Below are 25,254 nucleotides of genomic sequence, written 5' to 3' on the forward strand. Positions count from 1 at the left end.
TATTCCATCATCACTTTAACATCACCAAAAGGCTCACACCCTTTAGCTGCGCCAAAGGCTGTCTGCTCAAAAGAGATGAACACTAGTATGGGATCGGCATTGTGGGGTAGGTAACCCAAATCTAGAAAAACTAGATTATTTCTTTACAGGATACAAACCAGAAACATTTTCACTTTAAAGCAGCAGTTTTTACCATGATGGTAACCAGGGGGGTCTCCGGAGCTGAACCACATTATTTTCTGCTCCAGTGACCCCCAGTTCAGGAGATACCTATTGGTAAAAAGTAGCAGTTGTACTTCCTTGGATTTAAAGCTGCAGTTGTCTTTTTTTTAAAATTTTTTTAAATTTTTTTACTTCAATAGTTTCATGTGGGCAATCTCTAATTACCTAAAGAACTGTATAGCTTCCGGTCAATTCGTTCTCCGTCTGTTGATTGACAAAGTTTGGCGACATCTTTAAATATGGGGAATGTAAATCATTGCTATAGGAACAAGCATGCTTGTTTAAATAGAATACAAGAAAATTGGTCTTTCAAATTTGTTTTTTTTAAAACAGAAAATGCTAAAAGTATTTTTTCTTACTACAGAACTGATTTGCTAAAAAAAACCCACACATGCAGGATATTGCCTGAACTGCAGCTTTAAATCCCCAGCATCAACTGGCTTGTGTGACGTTGGAGAATTCAACCGCCATTTTGTTTCTTCTGAAGGGGACTGAAACAAGCTGCTTTTACTGGTAAGCCTCTCAGGAACCAAGGGGATGCATTTCAGCTCCAGGCTCCCCTAGGTTTCCAATTCCACTGGTAAATTGGGGGGAATGATTCCAGTTTTTTTTGTAGCCCACTACGAGGGACAGTCCCATTAAAATCCTATACTTCTCAAGAAGACAGACCTTGAAATAAAGTTTGATGGGGAACACGATAAAGAATGTATTTTGTCCCTCTCTCTCTGATTAGGTTAGTGCTGTAGTCCTTATGCTTCCTAAGGAACGGTGAACGAAAGCAGCCAAGATGATTCATCATACTGCCAGGTGCCTATAAAATGTCTTGCACACTCCTATGGAGTAGCCCTGAGCTACACTTGTGTGGCTACGATGGAGAGAAAACCTGCATTGGTTTCTATTTCCTCAACCTTCAGCTTCACGTTAATCAAAAGCCCAACCACAAAAAAAACATGTAAATCGATGTAACAAATGCATATGTTGAATGTGTAAAATGGTTCTTTTTTTACCCATTTTTTATTAATGATGGCTATAAATAAATATGGAGCAATCTGAGGCATAATTTCAGCCTTAAATATTAGCTGCAATGACCATGGACTATAATACAAGCATCAACGTGAAAACACCTTATCTTATTTATTTTACAGTACCGTTTTAATATTTTATATATGTTATATGTATGACCAAAAAGTCTAACGCCTAAAGGCAATATGATAAATAATCAGGAACTTGCAGTCCATATTGATAAAGTTAAGTACACAAGTAAGTATAATTTCAGCTATCAAGACTAGTCATGTTATTCCAGTAAAAAGGCACCACAATCTTGAAAGATGCTACACTTCTTCAGGACTAACTCACCAAATAAAAATTGGAACCACCGAAGACTAAACACTCTTACAAGTCTACATTCCGGACAAGCATTGTGTTCATACAGGGCTTATGCCTATTATTAACATGAAAAGACGTGGCCAGAGCCAATGAATATTTGGGCAGATATCTCTGGAACTTAGGCATACAAAAAGAAAGAGAATAATTACTGTCGTTGGCATGAAAGAGTCTCGTAAACACCTTTGGTGATAGAGCCGGGCTGCAACGAATTGCGAGAACGTCTGACAGAGGATGAGGTAAAAGGCCTACAGGAACACCAGATTTTAATATTAAAATTGAGAAGGGAAACTGTCCGGCATATTGCACAGCAATGCACTGCAGGGCTCTCTGGCCCAGATTGTTCAAAACAATTAATGTTAGGTTTAAGGGACTTCCGGTTGAGTGGACCATCATTAACAGGGACTCCAGTCACGGTATTTCCCTGAAAAAGTAAAGATTCCCTGAGTCTTTCTTCTGGACTCCGTACTCAACAAGCAGCTCGCTCCAAATTGAGAATGGCAGCTGAAGGTAATTGAACCGAAGACCAAACACCTCACTTTTTCAGGCTGTTCCCCTAGGGCGTGCAATAGTCATTGAGCACAGGTCAGAAGATGACAGCTAAGATGATTTATATTTATGACGCAACTGTTCAAAATACCTCATTATCCTTTTAAGTGTCAATTAGCCATAATAAAAAAAACTAAATATATCTCCAACAGAAGTAAAGCATCAGGGAATATCTTCAGTTTCTCAAACATTGGTGACTCTTATATAAAAAATAAAAAAAGGGGAGGGGGGGGGGACCCACTATAGTGCTACCTTTATGCAGTTATAAAGATCGACCTGGTCAAGAGAAGAGGTCAGCGGTGGAATCACTACACTGTGGTTAATCATCCAGTGTTCCACAACAGTGGTTTCCAATATTTTTTTGGTTAAGGAACCCTATGTGAAATTCTGAAGAACCCCCACCCTCTCTAACAGCGAGTCTGCGATCAGATGTATTGTAAATTATTCTGTACAGTATTTGGTTTTGGTACAATTTTAAAATGAACTGAACATTACAGGGAACCCTTTAGGGATGCCCGGGGTACCCTTGGAACCCTGGTTGAAAAAACACTGGTCCTAGTCGAGTGTGGAGCTGTGGTGCCGTAGAGAAAGCTTGGCGTGTATGTTGAAAGTCCTCTGTAGAAATGAGGAGTAGGACGGAGCCTGGAACGTATGGTCAACTGTGGTGGTCTTCCTTCTGCACCTTAAAGCCCCAGGTGAAATAGATGAGAACCCGCCAAATGACAGGTACTGTAAATGTTTTTACGGGTGCGTTTTTCATTGTCCTATTATTATATAAAATAAATGTGTTTCCTTCTATCCTTTGTTTGCTTTGTTTGGAAGTTACCCCATTTTCATGGGGAGAGTGGCTGAAAGAAGCTTGAAGATCAACCTATGTTCAGGAAACCATGATGCGCTGGAACATTGTCACCACTGTAATTAAACAGCAGACCAAATGCCTCACTTTTTCCAGTTATTCCCCCAGGACGTGTAATAGACATTGAGCACAGGGGACGGAAGATGACAGCCAAGATGATTTATATTTATGAGAAAAACGGTTTAAAATCCCTCATTATCCTTTTAGGTGTCAATTAGCCATCTTTCTCTCGCAGAAGTAAAGCAGCAGAAAATATCTGTTTGTCAAATAAATATAATCGGGGACTTAAAAATAGAAAGAAAAACAATGGTAGCACTGTCTTTTTGTCGTTATTAAGATCAACACAGACAGTAAAGTTTGACAGCGAACAAAACATCTGATATTGGACAAATTACCTCCCCCAAAAAATGTGTGTGTGTGTGTGTGTATGTGTGTGTGTGTGTGTGTGTGTGTGTGTGAGGGGGGGCAAGGGGGAGAGATTTGTTCCATTTTTATGTGGCTATGTGTTCCAAGCTCCTATATCAGCATTTCCCAAATGGGGTTCCGTGGAGCCGATGCAGGGATTCCGCCTACGGACTCACTGTGCCGGCTTTCCCCCTCAACCTTTCCCTAGCACGGAGCCACGGCTTTCCCCCTCAACCTTTCCCTAGCACGGAGCCACGGCTTTCTCCCTCAACCTTTCCCTACCACGCCGCCACGGCTTTCCCCCTCGACTTTTCCCTACCACGCCGCCACGGCTTTCCCCCTCAAACCCCCCACTAAGCTCGCTCTCAGGTCAGGACTGCAGGAGCGCACACTAGCTATGCGGCACTTCCGGTGCCTGCTAGAGCGCGTGCGTGAGTGCAGCCCTCACCGCCTCCTGCCTCACCGCCGCCGCTCCCCTCACCCCCCCCCCACCGCTAGCACCGCCGCCGCTTCCCTCCCCCCGCCGCTTCCAAAAACACCCCTCCCCCGCAGCCAGCCTGGCTGTCGCTTCCCTCCCCCCCCCCCCACCCCCCGCTAATTTTTTTTAAGGGGTTCCATTCTGTTTTACAAAATATAAAAGGGTTCCACGACTAAATTTAATTGGGAAACACCGTCCTATATGATCATCTTCATACGAAGATGCTTTAAGTCAACTATCCAGCAATATGAAGAGGCGCTACATGGAGCAATGGGAGGGGTCATCTGCCGCACACCATCACTGGCTGTATGGAATGTTGTGTCATGACACACTTTATTATAGCTTGCATAGCAGAGAAGGGGGTTCAACTGTATAGGTGGTGTACAGGGAAAAGCTCTAGAGAATCCACTTAAGAAAGTGGATAGGAAGCCAAGAGGCTCGCCCACTGGGTGCTTATTTACATGTCGCTACCCAGAATCCCTGTCTGCAGCCCAACCACTGTATTACACGTGAGAAGTGTGTGAATGAAGTGTGAAGGTTTGGGAATCTGCCAACATATGTATGGCTATTATATCTTCACAACCCTCCATATAACTTTATTTTTTTATTGTTTGCATTTATGTGTTTAAAGCTCCACGGCAACATATGTTAAATAATGCTCAGGGTTTTTGATAAAATGCTGTGTGTACTCCGACCCACCCACCCCCAGTGATGAGACGTGAGCTGAAAGCTAAGCGGCTCCAAGGCAGAACAGTTGCTATTATTACAAGGCGACAAGGAACGGGCTCAGAAAGTTTCTAAGAGGCTTCAGAGAGATCAGGGGGAGGGCAGTTTTAAGCCCCCCCACCAGGAACATATACCAGCAGGTGTCACTGCACGCTCACAGTTCAAAGGGTTCTCTGAACACTGAGGGAGAGAATAATATTCCTCGCCCCGTGCCGTGAACCAAGTTGTAACTGTGAACAAAGAATACCACGAATGTTTAAGGATTATACAACACATTGCTGAATGATGTCATAACCCCGTTAGTGCTGGTGGAATCTGCAGTTACCTCTACACCGGAGGGGTGAGGAGTGTAAAATTAGAAGTTATGTTAAATATAAGTGATGTTATTGGGAGTAGCTTGTTGGTAAGAATGCTGCCTCGGAAGTGAATAAACTCAGTTTGAATCACAGGGTTGTCTCTTTGTGAACTTGGGGCAAGTCACATTATTTTCTTGTGCCCCAGGCACCAAAATGAGTCTGTAAGCTCTTCAGGGCAACATTGAGTCTAGCCAGGGTGCCACCTTCTACTGAAGACCAACCCGGAGACATTTTAACATTTTGCGGAGTCACATGGCGCCGCGTTGCCATGACAACGGACCGCCTTATGGCACAGAGGTGTCACATTGTCATGGCAACGGGTGTCACGTGACGCTACATCGCGTTCCCCTTGACATGGCAACGCGGCGCCATTTGACACTGTGCGGACATATTGAAAGGCGTTACTTGCAGTGGAGGATGCTGGGAGGACTCAGGGGACGCCGGGAGATGCCGAACGCCCCCACCCCAAGGTTTACTGGGTAAACCTGGAGCCCGCAGATACGTGGTCAAAACCCATAGTCTCCAGGTCAAACCCGGAGTGGTGGCAACCCTGTGTACAACGCGGAAGGAGAAAACATTCTCTCATGACAATTAGTAGGAAGGAATACCCTCTAAATAACTTCAGTTTTACAGCAAGCTACAAAGCCTTGGGTTAATGGGGCAAGGATTCAGAAATAATTACAAATCTACTCCATATATTTTCTTTACATCTATTTGTATTTCAGTGAAGCACTAAAAAGCTCCCATTTAATAAACTGTGAAGCAATCTTCGGTCTGGTAGCGAAATACTCGGCTCCATGTACACACAGTAGTTTGAATAGAAGGTTCAAGAGAGCGTAGTTTGTGCCTTAAAGCAGCAATACTACATTCCACCCTTTAAAGTCTTATTATTGCTTTATGTGAAGCATGTGACAATGTGTCATTCTGCATTCATACCTAAGCTGGTAATCGTTTGGTGCTCCTGTCAAATCTGTAACAATCCTGCTTGTGTGCCTACCAAAATGGCCGCCTTCTAACTTTGTGCTGCAGTCTGTGTAATGCAGCAGCTAATATGTAACATTATATTATCTAGTGTAACATTTTTGTTATAGCTTTCAAAGCAATATACAGTCTGCTGTTTGGAACAAAGCAACAGATCTGTTTGTGATACTTTGTTGCCAAAGGGCAGAGCTAAAAAAAGGTGTGTGTCAGAGCCCGTTTCAAAAGAGGAAGTGGACATGACTTACTAAATGGTTGCTGTAGCAACCATAGTATGTTCAGTACATTAAGAAAACCATTACAAATTGCATTAGGAGTTTTAAAAAAGATGCCTACTCTATTATCTAATACTACAGAACGGATTTATTTAAGAAAACATAGGATTTATCATGTTTTGCTGCATCAACACCACCAAAAAAAGAAGTCTTATTTGCTTGCAATCTAGCCTGCAAAAAAATTGATCGCAAACGAATCATCCTTCAGACTGTGCATCTTCACCTTGTAATGTAAGCCATGAACGTGCGTTTTCTGTGATCTTCCCACGTATCTGGTCAAGCTGTTATTTTGCCTGAAGCTGTTAAGGAATTGGCTATGTTATAGAGTGGTGCTTACAGCAGATGGGAATAGAGATGGAATGGGGTCACTGAACACACTGCTCATCATATGCTGTGAATGTTCACGGAGTAAAGAGCCTTCATTGTCTCTTCTGATCAAAATATTGACGGACACAAGCGCAGAACGCCTTTTAACTCCTTCACTACTACTACAAGACTCTGCAATATGTTTCAAGCCCGACCTGAAAGGACGATACTGCTCAATACTAGTCTTGTTTTCTACATTTTATTTCTTGTGTGTCGCCAGATTCATGGACTCAAACTAATAAAAATGGAAACTGCTGAACTCCTATACCTTAACCACACACAGGCCTTACTAGAAAACAAATATATTGCATACAAAATTGTTGCATTAAAAATTATCGGAGAAGCACATTTTCTATTCAAATGGTAAACTGAAAGAAGAGAAGTTGAAGAGTTGAATTGAGGTGTGAAGGTTCAACGTATGGTGTGGCCAAATGTACATTTTTTACGAGCTCCTTTGTGCTGTCAGGTTTTGTATACCCAACTGGCCCCTTTGTTCTACCAGAGTCCGGCTGGAAAGCTCATTGGTCCTGATTTCTAGGGTGAGTGCACTGCCCTCAAGACCGTCCCCTCCACACAATAAACCCAACATCATTATTCAGCCAAGGGGACAGCAGTATGGACCAAAGTGACATTTGGGTCAAGACCTTTGCCATCAAATCGGGGGTTGACCAAAGTGTGCTTCAATCAATTGATGTGCAGGGGAATTGCTAAAGGGGGGAAGGGTGGGAAAAATGAGTAACAGCAGAGAAGTGCTGTCCCCAAAATGTAAATTATGGAAAAAAAAAGGAGAAACACAGCTGTAACAAGGCCTTCTCTGGCAAATGAGATTACACAGAACTCTGCAACAGAGAAAGGAGGAATAGAATTAAAATGACAAAATATGCATTCTACCGTGTGTTCTTTACACAATCCTTTTTCCTGTGCTTTTAAGGTTTTAAATTTGCGATCTGTGAGATATAGATATATAAATTAGATAGAATATATATATCTTTAATATTTATTTTTTTTACAAACATGTTCAAAATATAATCTAAAGATAGACTGTAGCACCAATCAATAGTTTTAGAGAATGTTGGCGTTGGTATAATACAGGCATACCCCGGTTTAAGGACACTCACTTTAAGTACACTCGCGAGTAAGGACATATCGCCCAATAGGCAAATGGCAGCTCGCGCATGCGCCTGTCAGCACGTCCTGAACAGCAATACCGGCTCCCTACCTGTACCGAAGCTGTGCGCAAGCAGGAGACTATAGAGCCTGTTACACATGCGTTATTTACATCAGTTATGCACGTATATGATGATTGCAGTACAGTACATGCATTGATAAGTGGGATAAAGGTAGTGCTTCACTTTAAGTGCATTTTCGCTTAACATATATGCTCCAGTCCCATTGCATACGTTAATGCGGGGTATGCCTGTATACTGAAAGATGTTACGTTGCAAAGCTTCTATATTACAAGATCTAAAACAGAATAGTAGCCTTGATTTTTTTGGGCTGAATATATCATACAACGGTTTAAAAAATAAACCTTTTCTCTCTTATATAGATATAAGCAGGGGGCTGCGGAGGTGAACCACAATAATAAATTTCAGCTCCGCGAACCCCCTGGCTCCCGAGATACATACTGGGGAAGATGCCGCTATTAGCGTCGCGTCGAAGGGGTAAGAAAATGGCGATTTCAAATCTTCAGCATTACGCGGGGGGGGGGGGGGGGGGGGAATAGGAAGCTGCAAAGTTACCCATCGTGGCTTCCAATTGGCCAGCATCCCACAGGGATTAAAATACCGGGAAGTAACCCGCAGTATCTCGGGAACCAGGGGGTCCCTGGAGAGAACATTAATGCGTTTCACCTTCGGGGACTCCCCTGCTTCTCACCTATGCAAAAATAAAAATAAGTGGACGAGAAGTGCTTTATTTGTTGATAGAAGACAGCGATCCTCAACCTATGCCCATGGCATCAGATATGACTAAGAATGCATTACTTTGGCCACAGATAGGTTATGGTGTAATGGTGTTAAGAAGTTAATAGGTTGTGGTGCAACCCAGGGGGGGGGGGCTCAACTCCAGTCCACAAGACGACCCTAACAAGTCAGGTTTTAAGGATATCCCAGCTTCAGCACAGGCGCCGCAATCTTCGACCTGTTGGGAGGGGAGGTTTTGAGGACTGAGTCGGGCACCCCTGGCGTAATGCATGGAAGATTATTACTAATTCCTGGTAGCTGTGTTCAAACCAAACCTGGTTTCCCCTTGGGGGGCCCTCAGGACATTTAACACCATCTCTCCCAGTTATAGCTGCACTTTTTAGCGCTTCTAATAAGTAACCTCGCTAACCATAGGGAGGAAGAGAGGAAACTTGAGCGGGCGAAGTATTTATATGAGCGCACTGTGGTTTTCACAAGGGGCAATTATCACACCTCTAGAACACATGTTTAACCTCTCCACTGCCACGGGGGCCAGATATGCAGAGGCCTTGTGGGCTCCCTGCTGCAAGAAGAGGGTGTGATGCCTACAGAGATTAATAGAAGTGTTTTGCAGGAGCCTCGAGCACTATTAAATACACTCAGATGGTAGTTCACTCATTTCTCTGATTTAGTGACAAAATTCAACCCCCAAAGCACGATCAATTTAATGCTATTCTTTACTAAGAGGTCAAATACAGGATAAAGCTCTCCATTATTTTCAACCCACAGTTGTAAGTAGTAATCTTAACCCCTATGCTGCCAAAGCAATGCATTACTGGCCCCTCTGGTAGTGAAGGGGTTAAAGTGATTACCTTTAATATTGCGTATTAAAGAATATGTATGCCAGTTCACTGATCCTGTAGGATTTAGCTGGGGGGGAAAAAAAGAGAGAGAAAGAAAGAAAGGAGAAGAGAGCGAGAGAGAAAAAGAGAGAAAGAGAGAGAGAGAAATAAAGAAAGAGAAAGAGAGAGAAAGAGAGAAGGGGGGAAGGGGAGAGAAGGGGGGGAAGGGGAGAGAAGGGGGGGAAGGGGAGAGAAGGGGGGGAAGGGGAGAGAGGAGGGGAAGGGGAGAGAGGAGGGGAAGGGGGAGAGACAGGAGAGCGGAGGAGTAGGGCGGAGAGGCAACCACATGTATAGACCCAACGCATTGTTTTACAAACAATGCATTCAAACAAATTGGCAAAATAAATATATTTATCTCACCCAAGGATCCCTCTCAAGCAAATAAATACTTTTCCGGACCAAACTAAAATGTCTCTGTTAAGATATGGGGGGGTGGGGGGAGGCGGGGGGAGAGAGAGATCTTCACACTGTTCTGCCCTCTGTGTAAGAAAATGAAAGAACCATCTATCACTTGCCTTACATGGCCTGGGCCCTTTGGAGATGGGGCATAGTTTCATAGCAGAAACCACCTCACTACTAGGGTTACTACTAGTAACCACCTCACTACTAGGGTTACTACTAGTAACCACCTCACTACTAGGGTTACTACTAGTAACCACCTCACTACTAGGGTTACTACTAGTAACCACCTCACTACTAGGGGTAACCTACAATGTAGTCAATAGCTAAAGAACCTCTGGTATACACCAGACAAAATATGTCCTTGTGTGCGTGCTAAAAAAAATAAAAAAAATAAAATGAAATGTGCCATTTTTGTTATATTTAGGCCTGAAGGAGGACTTTGACAAACTTCCCTCTCAACCAAGGAACGTTTTAGATACGGACCATAGAAAACTGATCAAGACACTGGTCCGCCATGTTCTGCTTTCTGGGACCTATAAAAACTATATTCATCAAGTAATGGCTAATTAGATCAGGCTGGCACAGACCCACAAAAGGGTGCTAAGCTTTAGCACGCATTTATTCCCATCCCTATGAATAGGGAGAGGAAGTGGCTCAGTGAGTAAAGACACTGACTGACCCTGAGTTTGAAGCAAGGGAGCCTGGTTCAATTCCAGGTGTTGGCTCCTTGTGACCTTGGGCAAGTCACTTTATCTCCCTGTGTCTCAGGCACCAAAACATAGATTGTAAGCTCCACGGGGCAGGGACCTGTGCCTGCAAAATGTCTCTGTAAAGCGCTACGTAAAACCAGCAGCGCTATACAAGAACATGCTATTATAGGAGCTGGTGTGTATTCTCTCCCCCCTCCCCCCCCCCCCTCTACTATTAGGAATCATCTACCCACAGAGATCACATCTAAACAGGAACCCAACAAAATCAGAAATATCACTGATCTACAGAAGAGCTCAGCTATCTATGCATCATAAGCCAGGGTTCCCCAAACTATGTAACTATAGCACAAGGCCCTTAGAAGCATAACTGTAACAAAGTGACAACTGTGACAAAGGGAAACTGGTTGGTCTTGAGTCCATTAAGTTAGATGTAACAACATTACTGCTTGAAAACGAGAGGTAACTCAATGTATTACTTCCTGGTAAAACATTTTATAAATAAAATAAACTTGCATAACCTTATTTGAGTGCAAAGCACAGTTACTTGTACATATTGGTTACTATATAAACACTGGGTAATCTGCTTAAAAATAAGCCTGCCATGATGCTAATCTCCTGCCAGAAGAAATGACAGACCGCATGTCTATGGGGAGAGAATCTTAGCATAACCTACACTATAGTCTCAAAGCTGCACAAGTGCATACAGTAATCCTCAAATACATGGGCGGTCACTTGGTGTTGTAGTAGCAGATTCCACAGCCTCATTACTCTGTGGGTGAAAAAGGTCATCGATAAGACATCCACTGACCAAAACAGCTTTGTGTCCCCTTGTTTGCATGTTTCAGTTTGCTTTGATGTCTACGTATGGTTCTCCATATTCTACATTTATAAGAGTTTACCATTTTCTTATGGAAATCCCTTCTCTTGCGCCATCACAACAATATTAAAAGCTCTTAATACTTTGTTACCCCCATCTCTTTGAAGTCTCTACAATCTTTATCCTTATAGCGTTTACTGTAGCGAAGTGTTCATCCTGCCTAACTAACCAATTAAGGCTTCCTGCATCGCTTATTGACAAGTATTGTGAGTCAGTCTGTACTAGGGTTCTGGATGCCACAGTGGTATATAAAACAACTACTTTTTAACTTCGTGGCACAGATGCTGAAATATATATTTGAGTGCCCCTAATGGGCCTGCGTGTCTCTCTGACACACCGAGATGCGTCACTGCTTTCTACTGCAGAAGTATTCTCTACTGATGAGTTGTATAAAGTTACAGAATGCCAGAGACACGTGCTCACAGTTTTCGATTTCCAGGAATGTATAACGATGGCGTACAATACATCAGCAGCTGTCAAAGAATGTGTAATGAACCAACCTTTCTCCGGGTATGTGGAGGAGCAATTGATCTGCATCCTACATTATACTTGCAGCCCTTTAAAACCATTTTGGCCATTGCTATTTAAAATACATTATTCTAAAATCACATAGGGAAGGAACCAATTAAAGAGAATGATCAGTACCGTGTTGATGTACACATGATATATAGCAAGAAACCATGTTTCATGTAATATTTATAATATGTAATTTGTAATGTCCTAACATCAAAAATGGGTATTTCCAACTTCAGTATAATTTTAGGACACAAAGACTGAGTGGATTTTCTATTCTTATGGTGAAAAATAAAATGAAAAAAAAAAAAAACCCACAGAATTTCTGTTTTTCAGGAGAATCTGGTTTTAAATGGCGATGGATCGCAGAAGATATATAGAGATATACCCACTAAAATGCAGCAGCCATTCAAGGCAAATGTCCATCAACAAGCAAAAGTGGTCAGCACTCTTTAGAGAATACAACCTTAATGCGAAATTCAAACAGGGACGTTCATTTGCTGGCTTATAACCAGGCACATTCACAATGGCTCCATTATCAAAGAGCTCTTATCAAACGGTTGTCCCAATCTAACACCAGATGTCACTTCTCGTCAGCCTGAATGAACACCCTGCTAGGATTATTCCTCATCGACCCATTGCATATAAAAGACAGAGCTGCTGATTTTGTTGTAAAATGTAATTACCATTACATAACTTGGGAAAATGAGCATGGAATGCAGATCCTGCAAGATTAATCTTTGAAAGAAGCAGTTCAACCCATCCTCCCCCCCCCCCCCCCCATTTTTCTTTTTTACATGGATGGGAAGCAGGGAGAACCCCGGCGCTGAACCAAATTCATCTCTTCTCCTAGTGCCAGTACTTCCTTGTGTTTAAATACCATGTGTGACATGGGCCAATAAGAAGCAGCAAATGGAGGACAATTAGCTGGAGTCAGGTGGGAGCTTCCTCCATTTTGTTTCCCCCGGTGGTGCTACCTTTACAGGTGTTTATTTCAGGACCCCTTCCCCATTTCATTTTTCAGGTCCCCTTCCCTACAAAAAAGTTAATAAATAAAAAGTGAGAAAAGAAAATAGATCAACCATTTTTTCCTCTTTCAAGTCATGCACTTTCGTCTTCTAGTCCAATCATCAAACTGGAAGAGAGACAGAGACGGAGCGCAGGGGGGGGGGGGGGGGAGAAGAGTGCCCACGGGGATGGGAGAGAGCAGGTGGGGTGGGAGAGAGCAGGCGGGAGATATACTGTAGTAGACACAAGTGTACTAATAGACACTATTATTTAAAGGTTGGCGATGCAAAGGTTACATTCTTTTTTCAAGAGTTTAATACTAATATTCCAGAATACTAATTTACAGGCACAATATATTTTGCGAACTGGAGCTAATGCCTTTGAAATGAGATCAGATGAATGTAACCACTTGTATTCTGTTGTCTCTCTACGCAGACAGACAGTTTGTTCCAGAAATTAAACCGATCCCAGAGAGCGAAAGATTTATTGGTGAAACATAATTGAATACAATGTGGCACTTTTTTTCCCGTCACCATGAGCTATTCTAGCAGAGATTAGCTAAAATAAAAGCTGTAGTGAGATAAAAGCCATAATAGCAATTGAGCTTTTGTTTTATTAAAGAATAAACCATTGCTGTTCAATTACATTTCATTTATTTAGTTTAAGCTTAGTTTTATTTTTTTTTAGTTTAGCAGTCAGTCCTGGAGAAAAGTAGATTCGATACAGGTTGTGGTTCCTTTTAGTGGACCAACAGAGTTCTTCGTAGATTAAATGATAGCGTAGAGATTTTTCAAAAGATCATAGGTTTCTTCTTCATACCCTGAGGTCATCAATGAAAAACGCCAATGTTGTTTTGCTAAAAGGTATCACAACGTACACCAAATGCTATTATTTTTAACACAAAATCTAAAAACAGGGCATTACAGAAGCACAACCAATAATCGGCTTGCAAAATGTTGGTAGACATTTTCTCCTATCTCATGATGAACAAAGATTTCAAAATCTCAGATTAATAACAGTCTGGAGACTATGATGTAATATGTTAATAAAGTAAAATAAAACATAACATTGTCCTATTGTGTACGTTAGCTACATTGTTTTTAAATTAACAAACTATGTAACCCCAGATTATATGGCCTATCACCGAGGTGGGAGACTGTCATATGGGTTACCATTTAATTCTTATAGTGTGTGGTACATGTTGTGCGAGACTGTAGTAACTAGACAACACAGTGATAATGAATTATAACATGCTTTATATACTCATAGCTATAATTTGTGGTGTTGCATATCTCATACGAATCAGTACGGTGACAATCTCAGAATCACTCCATGCACATACATACTTAAACTATACCAACAGTGCGAACGCTGCGCAAACAAATAATAACTTTTATCTCTGTCCAGCCTCCCAATCATGGGGGTACTGGCCTGTAGATCCTGGTGTGCTAGCACAATCATTGGAGCTCAAACGGTGTGTGTGTTGCAGGCCTGGTGCTTCACAAAGATCAAACTGTGATGGCGATATAACTGCAGTTTATATCCTTTGTGGGTTAGCTCACCCACTCCAACCTGGTGTAATTCCTGCACAGCTGGGCTCCCTAATCGCTCTCTGAAGTAGCCTCTATCTGCCTGCTTCCCTCTGTACTGTCAGGTCCTGGTCTCTGCTGGGCCCTGCTGCATACACTGGTCTAGTGGGGCAACTCTCTCTCTCTCTGCAGTTCCCGCTCTCTTAGGGGTCCTGCATGGACTCTGTGCAGGATGGGCCTGCACACCCTCACTCCCCTTCCAACTGTCATTCCACTGACTAAGCACAGTCACATGGTCCAGTGGAAAGTAATTCTTAAAAGGACCATGTCCTGTGCTGATACACAGGGGGTTATATCCTCCCCCTGCTGAAATGTTTGTCCCCATCAACCAGGACAAACCAACTAAATGTATTTAATCAAAAAATTAACTCCTCTCTAGGTACATAACATCATAGGTACAGTAGAGCCGACACGCAGTTTGGACAGATAGAACATTCTGGGGTAACAAGAATGCTACATTCCACAACATCTCCTGTTTCCAAAGACATGGGTACTACTCATCGAACAGTACTAACCATAGGGACCTCAGTCGAAACTCCCGGTAAGTCATAGATCATTCTCATGGGGGGGTCTAGTCTCTCTCAAGACGTGAGGCTAATGCCAGAGGTATGACGTTTACTTCCCTTTCCACCTTAGGGGACTCATATGGTACCGGTGACTCAGATATTGTGGGCCCTGCACTAGGGGAAGACTCAGTCATCTATCACGGATTCATCAGGACCTATGGTGGTAAATTCCTCTGCTCTGGGATCCAGTTCAAGAATAACAGTTTTTTCTAAATCCTGAGACCCTACTGATTGTATTTGGGGACCCGGATATGGGGCAGGCAGTTCTTCCCTGTTCAAAATATTTGCCAAGTGCCCTAACATTCCTTCCACGGGGTACTCTTCCTCTTGTTCAAACTTCTCCTCACTGTATTGACTACCCTGGCTAACTGGTACCAGAACCCTGTCCTCTGTTCAATCGATCACTTCTCCTGGGCCTATGGGGTTCTCTTGGAATGTTCTCTCTCTCACGGCAGCGAACTAACTGACCTATTGGTAGGAAGTGGTTTCTATGTAGATTCTTTGTGGGCCCATTTCCCTTTTCAGGCCTCACTCGATAGACGGGGAGTCCAAACTTCTCTACTACCACATAAGGCTCGGTTTTCCAGCGATTTGCTATTTTGTGTTTTCCTGGTATCCCCAGATTCCGGATAAGGACTCTGTCCTGCAGTTGTAGCGCTTGCCCGTGTACTCTTATCGTAATGGCTTTTGTTTCCATGATTGTGTCAGCTGCAGTAGTGGCCAGCTTGTACGCTTCTTGCAACTAGTGTTTCTGTACATATTGCATGTACGTGGTTGGGGATGTGCCATCTGCAGACACTTCAAAACACAGGTCAATGGGCAACCGGGCTTCCCGTCCAAACATTAGTAATAGGATGAATACCCAGTGGATAAATTCTTGGTGCAGATATAAGCATGGACTAAGTGGCGTACATGCTGACTCCATCTTTCCTTTCCTTGATTATTTAGGGTACCCATCATATTTTAATAGGGTGCTATTGAATCACTTTGGTTGCGGATCTCCTTGTGGGTGGTAAGGCGTGGTTCTGGATTATTTTTTTTATCCCACAGATGCGCAGTAATTCCTTGATAAGTCGGCTTTCGAAGTCCCGTCCTTGGTCAGAGTGTATCCTGGTTGGCAATCCATAATGGACGAAATACTTGTCCCATAACACTTTGGACACTGGTCGCGCCACTGGTCTGGAGGGTCAACTCTCTCTCTCTCTGCAGTTCCGTCTCTCCAAGGCTAAGTAAGGCCCCACTACACGTGCCGGCACTGTGTCCAGGCGGCGCGTGTTGGACACTTCACCACTATCTGTGGTCTTTAGGGAGCTGGTTTTAGAAGCGGGGTGTGTGGTTTAAACGGGTGGGCGGGATTTTGATGCGGCTTTCACATTGCATTTTCTAATGTGCAACAGACCAACCTTTATGCAGCTTAATTTAAGCATAAATGCAACCCAGGAGCATCCTGTTATCAACAGAGAGCAGGGGGACTTCTGTAGGCTGCTGGATCTTTGTCATTTTGCCCTGGGGTATCGTGAGATGGCAAAAAAAAAACCTTGATGAAGGAACCACCCCCCCCCCCCCGCTATCTCCCCTCCTCATTGGCTCCCTGCCACACCACGTGGTGCGTCGCCGCTCGGGATTACAATCCTATTGTAACCCCTGCTGGCTGACGCGTCAGTGAGCCTTGCAGCGAGGAGGGACTGGGGCTGACTCGGGAGGACATCAGGAGCTGGCGAGTGGTGCGCACGGGGCCGCGCGTGCCGTCGGAAGCAGCGGGACCCAGGCCTTAAGGGTCCTGCATGGACACTGTGCAGGATGGGCCTGCACACCCTCACCTCCCTTTCCAACTGTCACCAACTGTCATTCCACTGGTTAAGCACAATCACATGGTCCAGTGGAATGTAATTCTTAAAGGGGCCATGTCCTGTAATGATATCATGTACATTACCAATTAAAAAGCAGCAGTCTCGCCTTAAATGTATTTGTTTTCTAAAATATTTGTTTGAAAACAGTGGAATTATGTTGTTTTCCGAACCATGCTGTATATGGGTTATGGGGAAATTGCAGGTGCCACTCACAAACTTTCATCTACTACCTTGTGTTAAAGCAGCAATACTACTTTCACCCTTTCTCCCCTCTTATTATTATACAGTATGTAAAGCATGTGATATATAATTCTAGATCCTTACCCAAGCTGGCTATTGTTTGGTGCTCCTGTTATAAATCTGTCAAAATCCTGTTTGTGTGCCTAACAATATGGCCGCCTTTTAACTTTGTGCTGCAGTCTCAAATGCTGCAATTGGTAAGTAACATTATATTACTAAGTAACACATTACTGTTACAGCTTTCAGAGTAATAGACTGTCTGCTAGTTGGAACGCAGCAACATATCCGTTTGTGATACTTTGTTGCCAAAGGGCAGAGCTCAAAGGGGTTTGTGCGCCTGTTTCAAAAGAGAAAGTGGATATGGCTTTCTAAATGGTCGCTGTAGCAACCAAAGGATAATCAGTACATTGAAAAAAAACATTCAAAAGAGCATTAGGAGTTAAAAAAAAATGCAAACAGTTTAATCTAATACAGGGGTGTCCGCGCGTGATTTTCCTGGGGTGGGCGCGGGCAGTTGCAGAGGCCCCGCGCTCTTACCCAAGGCATTTAAATAAAATGCCGGGGGATCGTGTGAGGCCTCTGCAACGCACTTACCGGGGTCACGACGTGACATCACATGACCCCGTGGCGGCATTTGGCGCTGGAAAATTAGGTGGGGGGGAGGGGGGGAAGCGCAGCTCCAATAGTTTGCACACCCCTGATCTAATGCAACAGAACCGATTTATTTATAAAAATTTAAATTAAAAAAAAACAGGATTCTTCACATTTTGTGGCTTCTACATATCACTGGTTATGTGGTTTTCTTACCAGGTGTCCTAATGTTTCCTTAACGCTACACTTGGCAGTAAGTTATCTCCCAGTAACGTGTGCACAGTAATCTGTCAAGTTAATTCTCACCCATGGAACCTCCCTATAGCATCACTGCTGCTTGCCGATTTTTAGCTGTATTTTGGTCAAGTAACAAGCAAAATAATCAACGTCCCTCTCCTGCAGCAAATGCTTTCTGCTGTCCACTCTCCCCCTCTTTTCATGTGTTAATAGTGGCATTTTCTTCCCCTTTGACTTTCCAAGACCTTGGACGGGGCCTCTCACATCTTAATGGTTCTTTACATTCACAGGGAACAATTGAAATAGGCCTAAAGGTCTGGCATGCAGTGTGATTAATGGACAACACTGATTTAATTTTCTGCAGGGGAGTTTTGTTTAAAGACCTTTTCCAAAGATGTCTCTGCTTTTGCTATTAACGTTTGTTGTTTTTTTTCCTCCCAAAGTTTATTTTTATGAAGCAACTCACATATGATGTGTGTGTGTGTGTGTGTGTGTGTGTGTGTGTGTGTGTGTGTGTGTGTGTGTGTGTGTGTGTGTGTGTGTGTGTGTGTGTGTGTAAATATTTTATCTCCCTCTGCCTCAGGCAACAAACGGTAGATTGTAAGTTATAGGAGGCAGGAATTTGTGCTATACGATTGCACAAAAGGTCACTGCTGCATAATGTCATGTAGGAACATAAGAACAAATGCTTATTATTGAATTGATGATATATTTTTAAAATGCATAGTTGTAAACTTGACCTAGCAGCACAGTCAAGAACCTAAATACCAATACATTGAGAGTCCTGCTTCTTTCTAACGCAAATAATTAAGAATAAAAAAAACTTTGCAAGAAGCACCCACTAAGAAGGAACTTAACCCTTGTCCAGGGTGGCGCCGAGTGGGCGGGAGTGCTCACGCTGGCTGCAATGAAACACATTGCGGCAATGTGTGTGGCGGCGCTTACCTGCTTGCCAAAATATGAACCTGCCGCTCCGCGTCACGTGAGCGCTTCGCCCAACGACGTCTTGGCCACACCCCCGACACCCCTCCCCTCCCCACCACGCATACCTAGCCAGGGAACGAATAGCCCGGCCGAGCAGGGTGCAGCGCTCGAGTGCCAGCTCCCTGCCTGGCCGCAGCCTTAGTCACATTCTGCATTATGGCATAGAATAAAGTGTGTGTGTATGGTGGGTGTGTGTGTATGTATGTGGGTGTGTATGTATGTATGTGGGTGTGTATGTATGTATGTATGTGGGTGTGTATGTATGTATGTGGGTGTGTATGTATGTATGTATGTATGTATGTGGGTGTGTGGGGTGTATGTATGTGGGTGTGTGGGGTGTATGTATGTGGGTGTGTGGGGTGTATGTATGTGGGTGTGTATGTATGTATGTATGTATGTATGTGGGTGTGTATGTATGTATGTGGGTGTGTATGTATGTATGTGGGTGTGTATGTATGTATGTGGGTGTGTATGTATGTATGTGGGTGTGTATGTTTGTATTGGGGTGTGTATAGATGTATGGGGGTGTGTATGTATGTATGGGGGTGTGTATGTATGTATGGGGGTGTGTATGGTGTGGGGTGTGTATGGTGTGGGGTGTGTATGGTGTGGGGTGTGTATGGTGTGGGGTGTGTATGGTGTGGGGTGTGTACAAATAAGGGAGGGTAGCTTGTTGGTCCTTTCTTCCATGTAGTAACAAAGGAAGGAGAGGGAGTATTTTATTTCAATTTGATACGTGCACTGGCCCCTTAGTGGGTTCATTGTAGGCCAGAGTGCCTGTTACTATAATACACACACGCACATGTGTACACAGTTGCAACAACAACAAAAAATGATGTTATCTTTAGCTGAGGAGTTGAAATGGCAATCAGTATATTCTATTATAGAACGGTGTCAACAGCCTGGCATGCGCTTTTGTAAACAAAGCAAGGTAATGAAGAGAAGAAAATCTATTACCATTATTTTCTATGGAAATATTTCGGCACCGTTCATAAAATACAGTTTAAAATAGAAAGAATAAAAACCAACTATAAAATATTTAATTAGGATTTAGTCTTCTGTGACTGACTGAATTGTTCTGTAATGTGGATGGGGTAGATGTAGGGGGTCATTATAGCCAATGAATAAAAAACAGATCCATAGTGACAGAAATAAGGAAAGGCATTTACGTTGAGTATGTGTATTTGTCTTTAAGGTACTGTAGGTCTTACTCGGTAATAATGGGTGTGTTGCAGAAGAGCCTGTTTTGTACCGATCCAGAGGGATTCCATACGTAGGCTATCCAGGTGGAGATAAGCAGGCATGCAAGACCACCTGGCCCCCTTCAAATCTGGCTTTGCCTCTTAGGATTGTTGCTGCATGTGCGGGCGACCGGCGTTGCGCGCGCGCGTTTAGTTTGTAGGCTGCAAGCGGCGACGCGCGGTTAGGGGGCGCGATTCTGACGCCACAGCATTAGGCCGCGCTGTGATTGGCTCGCGCCGTGGAAGAAGCGCGAAATACAATTTTATTTTCCCTGGTCTGCCACGTCTCCGCTCATGGCCGTGCGCGTGCGTCCCAAGTATATAAACGTCTGGCTTACAAGGCCAATTGTAGTTGACGTGCACGGTAGCGCGCGCGCACTTTATTACACGCATTGCTCATTACAGCATGAATATATAGATTCACTTCAGATAACTATTGGCACAGAAAACGTACACTCATCCTGCGTGGGGCGATATCTTCAATTGACCAACATGAGTTCCCCATAAAGAAAGGGGGGAAAAAAACCCACAGCATAGAAGTCATCAAGAGCAGAAGCAGATCGTCAGTGCCAAATGTTTTTATACACTTGGGAAACCAATGTCTCCATATCTACAGAAGAAGCACAACGTGTTTGCTTGAGGATGCAGGGTAGTCAAGTGAGGTTAGAAAGAGCTGAACAAAAAAAAGTCACGTTTTCATGTTAATTTTTTTTTTTAATTAATATGGACAATCTTTACTGATAAAGCTCACATCCCCACATCTTAAAGCAGCAAGCCATGTTCCATTTATTTTATTTTTATTACAGGATTGAAGCAGGGGGTCTGAAGCAGGGGGTCACCAGAGAATAACTGGTAAAGCAGCAATACTACATTTGCCTCTTACTTTTCTATGTAAAGCATGTGACAGTGTATACAGTAGGGCCCCGCTTTTGGGCGGCCCGCTCATACAGTGGTACCGGGAAGGGGGCCCCCATGTCTGCACATGTGCAGAACAGGGGCTGCCCGGCTTGTGCATGCATAGAACCGGGGGTGCAGAGGTCGCGCATGCACAGAACGGAGGTTGCGCATGCACAGATGCCGAAAATAGCCGGTTCCACTTTCCGGTGAATTTCGCTTTGCGGCGGGACCATAGAACGGAACCCGCCGCATTACTGGGGCCCGCCTGTAATTCTACATTCTTACCTAAAACTGGCTATTGTTTGGTGTTCCTGTTCCAAATCTATAAAAATCCTGATTATGTGCATGACATAATGGCCACCTTTCGGTTTCAAATCAAGCCTTCAGTCAGTGTAACTCAGCAGCTACAATGTATCCTTCTATTTCTAAGGGGTAACATTATCTACGGTACAGTTTACAGCGCCATTAGATCCAACAACGCCAAGGTGACACGCAGCACAAAGCAAAAAGAACAAATGGAAAGACTCAAATCTATCTTCAGCACAGACACTGGAAAGCACATGCAGCCTCGGATAATAATAAGTGTGTGTAAAAACGTGACTGGAGAGCTTTACGATCACCAGCAGGCGGACAGTGCAGCAATTCATTACATGAAACATCACTCGTAAAATTGATATGGAGGCGCAATTTAGAGAAAATAACCAAAATGGATTAATGTGCTCAAATCTATTAAAACCAAGTTAATAGATTAAATGCCGATGTGGTATGTTGAAGCAAAAGGCAGTCGAGACAATGAGGGTTTAATATTCCAAACGCTAAGTGATTGGAAGATGCTCCATACTTTGTTACAGGAATCGTGCCCTTGCGTTAAATTCAAGTGAGCGAAGAGCAGGGGTGGCCAACTCCAGACCTCAAGAGCTACCAACAGGTCAGGTTTTCAGGGTTCCCCTGCTTCAGCACAGGAGGATCCATCAGTCCCAGCTTCAGCACAGATGGCTCAAGCAGTGGCCGATGGAGGGGTTGGGTCTTCCAGCATTTTAGAAGCCGCTAAACTGGATTACTGCTTGCGCAAGCAAATTATTGGAAAGCCTGATGGAAAAGATCCATGCCGTTAAACCTTAATTAATCCCATCTATTATCAGTGTATTCGTTAAAGTAAAAAAACAACAACCACCGCGTTATATTTTACGTACTGGAGAGACTACAATTGAAGGTGAACAATGAACATCAAGTCAAAAGATAGGAGCATAAGAGGGGGAGGAAAAAGAAAAAAAACCAGACTAGACAATATATTAGGGCTTTATTTTGATTAATAAAGGGTACCTGAACGCGCAGTATAATTTGCTGTTATATTTGATTGATAGTCTTTTTTTTTTTTTTTTTAACTCGCACACCGATTCTAAAGTAAAATATAGGGTTTAATGCAGCAAAATGTGAAATCGTGTGTGATTTTTTAAAATAAAATTAGTTGTGTAGTATTAGATAGTGACTATTCTTATTTTTTTTTCATTCAACTCTTAATGCCATTTTTAATTAGTTTTAAAGCATCCTTTGATTTCTATAGCAGGTTTTAACCCACCTCCCAAGCAGTGTAAGATCTTTGCAACACTTTCCTATTTGGGATAATTTGTTGCACAAATCGTCCTGGCAGTTTGAGCCATAAACTGTCACAAAAAATAATGTTACCACAGTAATATAAGTATACATTGTAGCTGCTGAGTTACACTGACTGCACCAGCCATTGACGCCGTGTCAAAATTAATGCATTGCCGCCGTCGCGTGCGCTTATAGTAAGTGTGTTTGCGACGGCTGGGACGCGATCGCTGGAAGTCATCTCAATTTGATTTTTCCAGCGACCGTCGCCGGCACTATAAGCATAAACTAAGGCAGCGGTGCGCAAACTGGGGGGCGCGAGACTGCCGGCGGGGGGGGCGCGGGGTTTACAGAGGCCCCGCGCGCTTCCCGAAGGTACTTAAATTAAGTGCCAGGGGAGCTGCAGGGCCTCTGTAAACCTTTACTTACCTAGGCTCCGGCGGCTTCTTTCCTGCGTCGCCATGGCAACGCAGCGTCAAAATGACGCCGCGAGGTCATGTGACGTCACGTTGCTATGACAACATGACGTCATGACGCCGGAGCGCAGGTAAGTGGGGGTTAGTGGGGGGCGCAGGAAAAAAAGTTTGCGCCCCCCTGGCCTAAGGCACACAATGGGAATTTTGACATGTTTATAACAGGGGCACCAAACAATTGTCGGTTTAGGTAAAAATGTAGAATTATACATTGTCACATGCTCTACATATACAAATAAGATTTTTTTTTTTTATTATTGTAAAGTAGTATTGCTGCTTTAATGGTTTGTGCGTTTGTTAGTCCTCTCAAGATTTCGATGTGCAGCAACTCAGGGGGAAAAAAAAAATGTATAATTCATCATCGCATTTTTCACGCCAAAAAATAAATAAATAATAAAATATAAGTAGAAGCAAATATTTTCCTTACAGCTTCACGATAATCTGTTTTCCATTTTCTGAAACGTAACCTCCCCGGGGGCTCTTAAAGCCATGATTTCCTCTGCAAAGGGTTATGCTATCTATGGTAGGAATCTGGTGCATCAAACTGGAAGTGGGTTTTCCTCAACACACAATTTCACTCCTGCTTGAAAGATCAAAAGGTCACCGGGAACTGATGAAAAGAGCACTTTTAAATGCTCCAATCTACATCCGGGGCTTGTGGGTATTTTTACTATGCAGAAAGAAACAGGCCCCCCCCCCCCCCCCAATGTACATCCTCTGTGCTTTATCCGTGAGTAACCTTCTGTACACACCGGGGATTCCACATTGTTACATATGCCCTAAAGTTATCCTATCTGGAAGCCCAATTTGCCTTTATGTCTGACGTCCGTGTCCTACTTTTAAACCTCATATAATATTGAAATAAACAAAAGTGGAGATGGCCGCCCCTGCTCCACAGCAAAGGTACAAGCTCGGTCTCCAAGGTGTTGGTTGGTAATCGTGAAGCAGGATATCCCGGCAGTGACCGGTCTCGGGATCAGCACCCGCTGCACCCTTTTCTGCATTCGCTACCCTGGGGCCCCAACAGCAGCAGGTCAAGCAGTGGGGCCCCTGTGAATAAGGGGGGGCTCAGAGCACGTGCCTCCCACTTTTTCTCCTGGGACCCACAATACTTAACGCCATTTAAGACACCTCCAGGGAAAAATATCTCAAAAACCAGAGGGTCCCTGGACGGATGTCAGCGCGGCTCAGTGCCAGGGAGCATCTGGTTCCCATCCTGGTTCAAATGAATAAAAATGTGGGGGGCTTGGGGACCTGCTGCATTAAAGTTACAAGCTATCAAATCTATGTTTTATTTTAATGCATTACACATTTATGCGAGTCCTATTTATACTGTAGGATGCCCTATTGTTCAAAATCTCTATTAATGTTCCAGAGTGTAATTAAGCAGCTAAACATGTTGCACGTATCAGTTTTAAACAGGTTTTTATTTATTTCTTATTACAGGATTGAAGCGAGGGGTCTCCGGAGCAGCACTGTGTTAATTTAAGCCCCAGGGACGCACTGCTTCCTGCGACACTTACCCATGTAGGAGTGTCGGCATCTGTAGCCAGGGAACGTGTGTGCCTAACGAAATGGCCGATTACATGACCCACGAGCCAATAGGAAGCCGTGACATCATCCCTTGTGTCTTCCTACTGGCCCGCGTGACTGGGACATTTAAATTCCACAGAGATAGCGACACCCCTCTGTGGAAGCAGAGGGTCCCCCGGAGTTGAAATGAAACACAGTTCAAGCTCCAGAGACCCCCTGCTTCAATCCTGCAATGACAATGAAAAATAGAATCATGCATGTTTCGCTGCTTTCATTCATTAGTATGGTCATACTACAGCCTGCATAGTACAAAATAATCATTCCTAATAAAGTGTATATCCTGCCAGGCGCCTTGTGAAAGTTCACATCATTCAGAATGAATGAAATTTCAGAAATACAGAATAAATAGCTCTGTATTCTTAATGAACTGCAGTGGATAAGGACAGTTCACTGTGCCTGCAGAACTATTGGAAGGCAACTTCTTGCTCACTTTCCCCTCCCAGTGATGGGGAAGGGGGCAGGGGGGAAGGCTCTTGGTAAGGCAGATGGG

General features: G+C 43.6%; 1 protein-coding gene across 1 annotated transcript in view; it reads right to left on the minus strand.

The window, feature by feature from the left end:
* PRTG (protogenin) overlaps positions 1–25,254 on the minus strand; it is a 110,828-nt gene that overhangs the window by 18,341 nt on the left and 67,233 nt on the right. The gene's annotated exons all lie outside the window — the stretch shown is intronic.

Source organism: Ascaphus truei, chromosome 18 (assembly GCF_040206685.1).
Source record: "Ascaphus truei isolate aAscTru1 chromosome 18, aAscTru1.hap1, whole genome shotgun sequence".
NCBI classification, from domain to species: domain Eukaryota; kingdom Metazoa; phylum Chordata; class Amphibia; order Anura; family Ascaphidae; genus Ascaphus; species Ascaphus truei.